Here is a 7,564-nt window from a genome sequence, read left to right as displayed (position 1 = left end):
AACGAGGTAGGTTGTGCTTTGTGGTTTGCCTATCCCTATTCGTTAGATTTCAAGGAAAAACCTGGAACCTACCCTATGGAGGTTGGTTCCAGGCTTTTGGAGCCAAAACCTACCTTGTCAAGATTGGTTCCAAGGTTGGTTTTGGCCTTGGCAGTTCCAAGGTCGGTTTCAAGGTCTCTCGTGTATTTTATTCTTTCAAAAAATAGTAATATGCTGTCTTTTATTCTTTTCCATTCAAAGCTTTGATCTCACACAAAATTTTATCATAAACATTTCACATTTCATCATAGTTATTTAATTTCGGAGATACTAAAACATAATCCATAAACAACCTAAATAATATTACATAAACATTACTAACTATACGGCTGCAAATAAGTCAGATCAGATCCAACCCTTGATCCTAGCAAATTGGATCGGACCAGAAAAATTGATCCGTTTAGTTAAAGATTGAATTCAGATATACCCCGATCCAATCCACTGCGACCCAACTGATCTGTTAGTTAAGAAATATTATATATTATTTATATCATTATATATTACATATTATAATATATTATGATATTATATAAATAATATATTATATATTATATAATATAATATTTATATTGTATTGTAGAATTTCTTTTATTACAATTCTAATTGAATCGGATATCCAATAAAATAACCAAATTCGAATTCAAATCATACTCTTAAAAATCCAATGGATTCTTATCGGATTTGGATCAGTTAAATGTCTTTATCAGATCAGATCGGATATACCTTTTACCGAATCTGATCCGATCCATTTTCATCCCCACTAACCTATAATCCAATTTCATACACATTTCACAATTTGGTTAAATACAATTTCAATACAAATGAAATATAATCCACAATCTGTCCAAATAAATACAATATAATTAATAAATAATTAATCATTCAAACTCATGCATTAAATCCAAATTATATAGGCCAAATCAAGACGGGTTCTCTAAATTGGTAAGAAAGAAGCAAGGCTATGGATAGGTAGAGATGCGCAAATGGGTCAGTTCTACCTGGAACCATTTAGAATTAAGCTCAAACTTGTCTTTATAAGGTCGGTTCCAATTGGTTTTTGGATAGTGTCAGGTTCCAAATTTTTAAAGCCAACCCCCACCCAGTTTAGTTCCAGGGTTTGAGGACTTATCTATTGCAATTAAATTCTCAATAGTAAGAAATAATTTTATTGGCATGCATCTGATTGTTTTTATTTTCCAGACACAACCTTCCATGTTTGTCAAACCAGAATGCCTCTACAGTTCATAAGGCCTTCACTGAAATTTTCACTTTTTAAAGCAAAAACCAAGATCAGAGAAATATAGTAGGTTGGTGCTCAGCACAATATGATTCAATATACTTCTAATTAACATGACTAACATTTATAATTACAGAAGATTGTTTTGTTTCTCAGAGGCTTGACTGAGCAAGAATCCTTTCAAGAAAACACCAAGGGGGAACACTGGTAAAGAATAAGTCACTTGCCTTGAAAGATCCTTCCTTGAAAATAAATAGGCAGTATTTACTGAGTATGTAGGTGTGAATTTGTAAGAACCTGAAAGAGGAAAAATTTAGACATAATTGTTACCAGCTATATTATATGTCTAGGATTTATATTACAAGAGGAATATGGGCCCATCTAAAACATATCACACTAAAACTGCAGGAATGCACAGATATAGGAAATGCAGGAGAAATTGTTAAGTTTACGTATGATTGCTCCCTTCAAAACACATATTTATCTCTAAATAGACGTACCTAGCAAAGATATTAATTGTTTTTTATCCATATGAATAAATATTTATAAAATATCAAAAGAACAGTAACGTTGTAAATACTGTGGCTGCTATCCAGGAAATCTGCCTCCAACATAACATGCCAAAGCTTTCTCTAGCTAATCTATCTGTTATTTGCTAACCTTCGGATCCATCTGAACAAGATGTTCACTCTTAAAGGCAAGGGTCTAGAGCCTCCCAAAAATATGTCAATCTCATACCATCTAATAGCACAAATGTCTCATCTCTAATCAAGTCTCCTGTCCAAACAGGACCAGAGAAAACCAAAGTAGTTCCTCCATCATGTCTTCTGAAAGCTCCACCTATACCCCAAAGCCCAAGCTCCCAAGGAACAACCACCAAAGTTGAGGTTGATTTTTCTACAGGAAGAGAGGGGGGAATCAGATTCCTATACCAATGATTGGGCTACATAAAATCAGCCCCTCGCAACATCACATTAATGGTTAATGATCAGTAGGTATGCTTGTTTTCTATATTCAAACAATAAACTGATGCATTTGGTGAAAAGAAATGAAAATAAGCCGATGTTTAATAGTCTGGAGGCAGCCTACTTCCATTCCTTTTCCATACCATTCAATGATCTCTAGATGACGGATTGGCAAGAGAATGGAATTTGAGTGGACACTTCCACGGAATATGACTACCAAGGTATGAAATATGTGTATATTTTGTATACAGGATTTGAATGAGCCATTAGATCGGCCAGTATTCAAATCCAGATAACATGTCTTAAAATCAGTCTCAACATGTAAAATTCCATGGTAATTTCTCACAATAACCAATGGGAGGTTTCTGATGCCTAAGCCATTAAACATCCACTAATGAATGAGCCATTAGATTGGCCAATAATCAAATCCAGATAACATATCTTAAAATTAGTCTCAACATGTAAAATCCCATTGCATTTTTACTCACAATAACCAACAGGAGGTTTCTGATGACAGCCATTATACATCCACTAACATTAGATTTCTTAACTCTGAAAAAAAGTAAAGACTCACAACTTGTCCATTGTAGAGAGTAGAACATAGAGAGTAGGAGTCAACAAACATTAACATGTGAACACTGTGGAATGTTTTGCTATTTTTTGTTGATTGATTTTTATGTGACCCTCACAGGAATATTAAACAAATATGTAATAATAAGCATTACAGCAATGCTATGTAAATGCAGCAAGCTTTTTTGGTTTCTTAGTTTGTGTTTTTGTGTTACTTAATGTCGTTCGGAATGTAACGACCAAAATTTCTAACTTAGTATGCCATTTCAATTTTCAACTACTTTTTTTGGTTTAAAAAATGCCTGATTTGGAAAAAAAAGATTAGCTAAACTACTTCTGGTTGTCTTTTTCTTGGAGGGAAATTCAATTTACATTAAGATCATTTATTTTTCTGTCTTTGGTGTCTTGGGTTGAGCTGTTATCTGAGCTTAGTCGAGTTTGGAGATTTCCCTGAAGCCAACTCTAGCTATTTATTGAGACAGTCGTGTCACCCAAGTGTCACTATCTTCTTGACTACCGTCTTAGTTGATATGAAGTCCAGTGGATTTTCTTGGTCGACATGTAACCATTGATTGAACTTGGATGTCTCATGGTGTTTGTGTCATTGTGTGAATGGATTTGAAGGTCATTGTCTAGAGGAACCAAACAAGTTCTGCCACGTAACAATGCTGCATAAGCACGCCATTGAACCATGTTGTTTTGCTCCATGTATCTTACATTCTTACCTAAATCATAAAAAAAATTACCCTGTTTTCACTTTAGTACCATCATACCCTTCCAGATTTTACATACAAATTCTGCATTTGGACTTTGACTTTAATGCACTTGTGAGTTTTCAATTGGGATCCTGATGGTACCACTTGCATTATGAACATTTGAGAACTACATCTGTTTTTGTAGAACACTGCAAGTTTGAAATGAATTATCTGCATTTACAACATCAAGTTCCCAAAATATACGGGTTAAAAAACTTAAGTTCTAACAATTTCGTTGACAAATCAAATAACAAATGCTTGAGTAAAAAAATCAACAAAACAAATCAGGAAAGAAAAATCGCAAAAGATGTAAAAATAGATTACAGGTCTCCAAAGAAGAATGGTGAGATGGCCAAATTAAATGTATTATGTACCAAGTATTGAAAGTGAAAGCAAAACCAGTTCTGTTAATTAAGGAATTACCAAAGGAGCACAAAGAAAAAGATAAATATAGAGGAATGAATGCATGGGTAGAGGAAGGATATTTATATTTACCATATAAGAAAGTCAAATATCTAGGCTCCACATGGAGAAATTAAATAGCATATTCTCATTTTGTGGGTGATCCAATGGTCTCAATGGCTGTGGAATTCCTTGAGAACTTTCCTTCAACTTTCTATTTCTCTTATCAAAACCATAGCCTTTATGTGTATCTGCTACAATTTTACCCAAACATTTTAAAATGGATTCATTATCTGTATCATCACATCAATCTTTAGTGTAAATACCATATCCAACATGTCATGTTCTTGCCCATATCTAGGTAAATGGACATCAGTACATTATATGATTTGAGTCCAAGTTCGAGACAATCTGATTGTGCTATTGGTGCAAGAATTTGTTATTTTGCCATATCATTCTTTCAAATTAACTAGTCATCTAACTCCAAATTTGTCAGTGTTGTAACTTCAAATGCCCAATGTGGTTCTTGAGAGCCCATCACAACCTCCTCTGATTCCTTAGACCTTTCTACCACCCCTCTGACATTCATTGATCAAGCTTTCAATGTCATGGACCCCAATCCATAAGATGTTTGTTTCTGTCTTATACCAGAGAAGTTGTATTTAAAGAAACTTTACTCACTATTACTTTGGTGTAGGCTTTTGCCAGCCAACCTTGGTTCCCTACACCCACACCCAAAGGTAAGTCCAGGTGCTTGTTCATGCAACTGAAAATATGGGGCATGCCTAACACAGTTAATAGCTATCCACAATGGAAGGTCAACATCATTGTCCTAATTATCCTTTCTAATGTTTCACATGTGATTTTCACCCATCTATGTGAAAGATCACCTTGGTAGAACCTGTGGACTCTGCCTTCAATTGTAACCCAGCTGCACCCAGGTGATTTTGTCAAACCTAGTCCTCTCATCCTTGATCTAATTTTTAGAACATCATCCAGACGGCCAACAGAGTCATAGATACTGCACAATGCAATGTAATTACTAGGATTCTTGGTCTCCAATTCAAATAGCTGGTAAGCTGCAATTTCACCAATCTCCACATTCTTATGCATCCTGCAAGCACCAAGAAGAGCACCCCAAGTGCTCCCTGATGCAGCTTCAGGCATCCTTTTTATCAAGTCTAGTGCTTCCTTGAGATACCCAAGACGGCCTAAAAGGTCCACCATGCAAGCATAATGCTCTACTGTGGGTTCAACCCCATAATCTGAACCCATTGAATAAAAAATCCTCCAGCCTTCACTAACAAGACCGGAGTGGCTACAACTAGCTAAAAGTGCAGTAAATGTGACACCGTTAGGTTCAAATCCATTAAGCAACATCTTCTCAAAAAGATCCAAAGAGTCTTCACCTTTCCCGTGAAGCCCATAAGAAGATATCATTGTTGTCCAGGTCACCAGATTCAAATTACGCATGCTCCTGAAAACCTTTAGTGAACCATCTAAACACCCACACTTTGCATACATGTCAATCAAAGAATTTCCAATTGCAATGTCCTCACTAAAAATCGGATTCTTAACAACTTGCGCATGGATTTCTTTCCCCTTCATTAGATCACCTTCCTTTCCATAGACATTTAAAATGCTAGGAACTGTCCTTGAATCCATCTTCACTCCTTTCGTCTGCATCTCCCTAAAATAGTTCAACGCTTCCACAAAAAGCCCAGCCCTTCCAAACCCTGAAATCATGCAATTCCAAACAACCACATCCCTTTGACACATATTCGCAAACAATCTCTGTGCATCCATTAGATTCCCACATTTTACATACAAGTCCAATATTGAACTCCTTACAATAACATGATCTTCAAGCCCAACTCTGATTACCAACGCATGAAGCTTCCTTCCTGAATAGAAATCCCCAGTTCCTGCACACGCTTTAAATGCAGACGGAAACGTGAAGTGATCTGGACGAAGACCCATCTTCAGAAACCCATTAAAAATACTTAGAGCTTCATTGTAGAGACTGTTTTGAACATACGAAGAGATCAAAATGTTCCACGAATACATATTTCTTTCGACCATTCCATTGAAGATACATCGGGCATCTTCAAGGCGGCCAGACTTTGAGTAGACTAACAAGAGATCGGTTTGAAGAGTGACATTGGGAAGGAAGCCTTGGACAAGGACTTGGGCATGCGCTTGCTTAGCTTGGCGGATGACAGAGGGAGAAGCACAGTTCCTCAGAAGGGAAGACAAGTTACCGACATTGACTCGTAACATTAAAGAAGGGAAAAAAAGAAGACGAAAATAACCAGCAAAACGGTTGAAATAAAGAGATGGCGGGAATCTCTCTCTTTCTGTTTCCCCTTTTGTCAGCAGTTTTCTATTTCCTCCCGCCCCTTGATTCCCGAACTAATGTGCACACCACCAACGTCTCCGGTTTCAGGTTTCTGTAAAATCAGATGATCAACACATCAAAGTGACAAAGTCGCCGATATTTTCTTCTTCAACGAGATCTACACCATCGCCGCTGGAGCGTCGTTTGAAAAAATATTACCTGTTTCAGCGTCTATTTGCTCCGTCTGTTTGCCTATGTGGCAGCATCGATGCCAAACAGAAAGAGAAAAGCCATTTTCTCAGAATTTCTCAGAAAACGGTGCAACAACTCTCCTCCATACTTTCTCGAAAAATAGCACCGAGGCCAGACATCAGCTTAAAGCAGGTGGGTCGACAGCTGCATATTTATTAATCACTGTATGTGCTCAGTTCCGTTTACTTCGTACGTTATTTGCTTAATTACAATGATTTCTGATAACTAGGCGCCAATAAGCATTACATTGACATAACAGTGAAAACGTAACCTTTAAACTTAACTTTGTGAAGTGGTAGGCGTGTACAAACATCAAAGTCAATTTTTCTTATTTTAATATTACAAAAGGCATAAGACAAAAAAGGTTGAATTGGCATCTATATGAGAGAATTTATTGAATAAATGTCCACGAGCAATTTGCAAACAGGCCGCTCAGCATAACTCACCACATGCAGCTTGGTAGAGTTCGCCACAAGCAATTCGGCATAGCTCACCATCAGGGAGCTCGACATAGCTCTCCCCCAGGCAGCTCGCCACGTGCAGGGTAGCTCGGTACAAGGAAGAGCAGTTCAACATATCACAGGAATATCTTCTGCCTAACAACCGTACCTAACAGATCTGAAGACCTGCGCCCACGTCTCTCGCCAGGTGGCGTCGTGCCTGCCAGCCCTAAGAGTTGTTCCTTGCCTGGCAAAGCCATACTCTACAACAGTTGCATGCACCCGCCACCTCAGCTCTGGCAGTAACGGCTACGGCAGAGGGACAGAGGCAGTTATGCCTAACTTGACACATGCGGTTATGCCTGATTTGACAGGACACCGCTATATAAGGACTCCGACCCCCAAAGACAAAAGAAGATGGAAAAAATGAAGGTAATCCCTGCTCTCTAGCTCTCTCATTTCTCCAATATCATCTTCAAGCTCTCTACAATCAGAGTGCTAACTTAAGAATCGAAGAGTCCCCGTCAGGTAAATACCCACGGGTCCTCTTATTCAGTTCTCACAGG

At 37.6% G+C, this 7,564-nt stretch overlaps 1 pseudogene across 1 annotated transcript; it reads right to left on the bottom strand.

Annotated features, from left to right (window-relative positions):
* Positions 1–1,283: 1,283 nt before the first annotated feature.
* LOC148876153 (pentatricopeptide repeat-containing protein At5g04780, mitochondrial pseudogene) lies at positions 1,284–6,669 on the bottom strand (annotated as a pseudogene). Its single transcript, XR_016101806.1, has 2 exons — positions 4,062–6,669; positions 1,284–1,573 (listed from the first exon to the last, which is right to left on the bottom strand). The product of XR_016101806.1 is annotated as a pentatricopeptide repeat-containing protein At5g04780, mitochondrial pseudogene (transcript).
* Between the last annotated feature and the right edge of the window lie 895 nt (positions 6,670–7,564).

This window comes from Nelumbo lutea, chromosome 1 (assembly GCF_056320005.1).
Source record: "Nelumbo lutea isolate HS-2025 chromosome 1, American lotus-T2T, whole genome shotgun sequence".
In the NCBI taxonomy this organism is placed as follows: domain Eukaryota; kingdom Viridiplantae; phylum Streptophyta; class Magnoliopsida; order Proteales; family Nelumbonaceae; genus Nelumbo; species Nelumbo lutea.
This window is presented reverse-complemented; position numbering and strand designations above follow the sequence as displayed.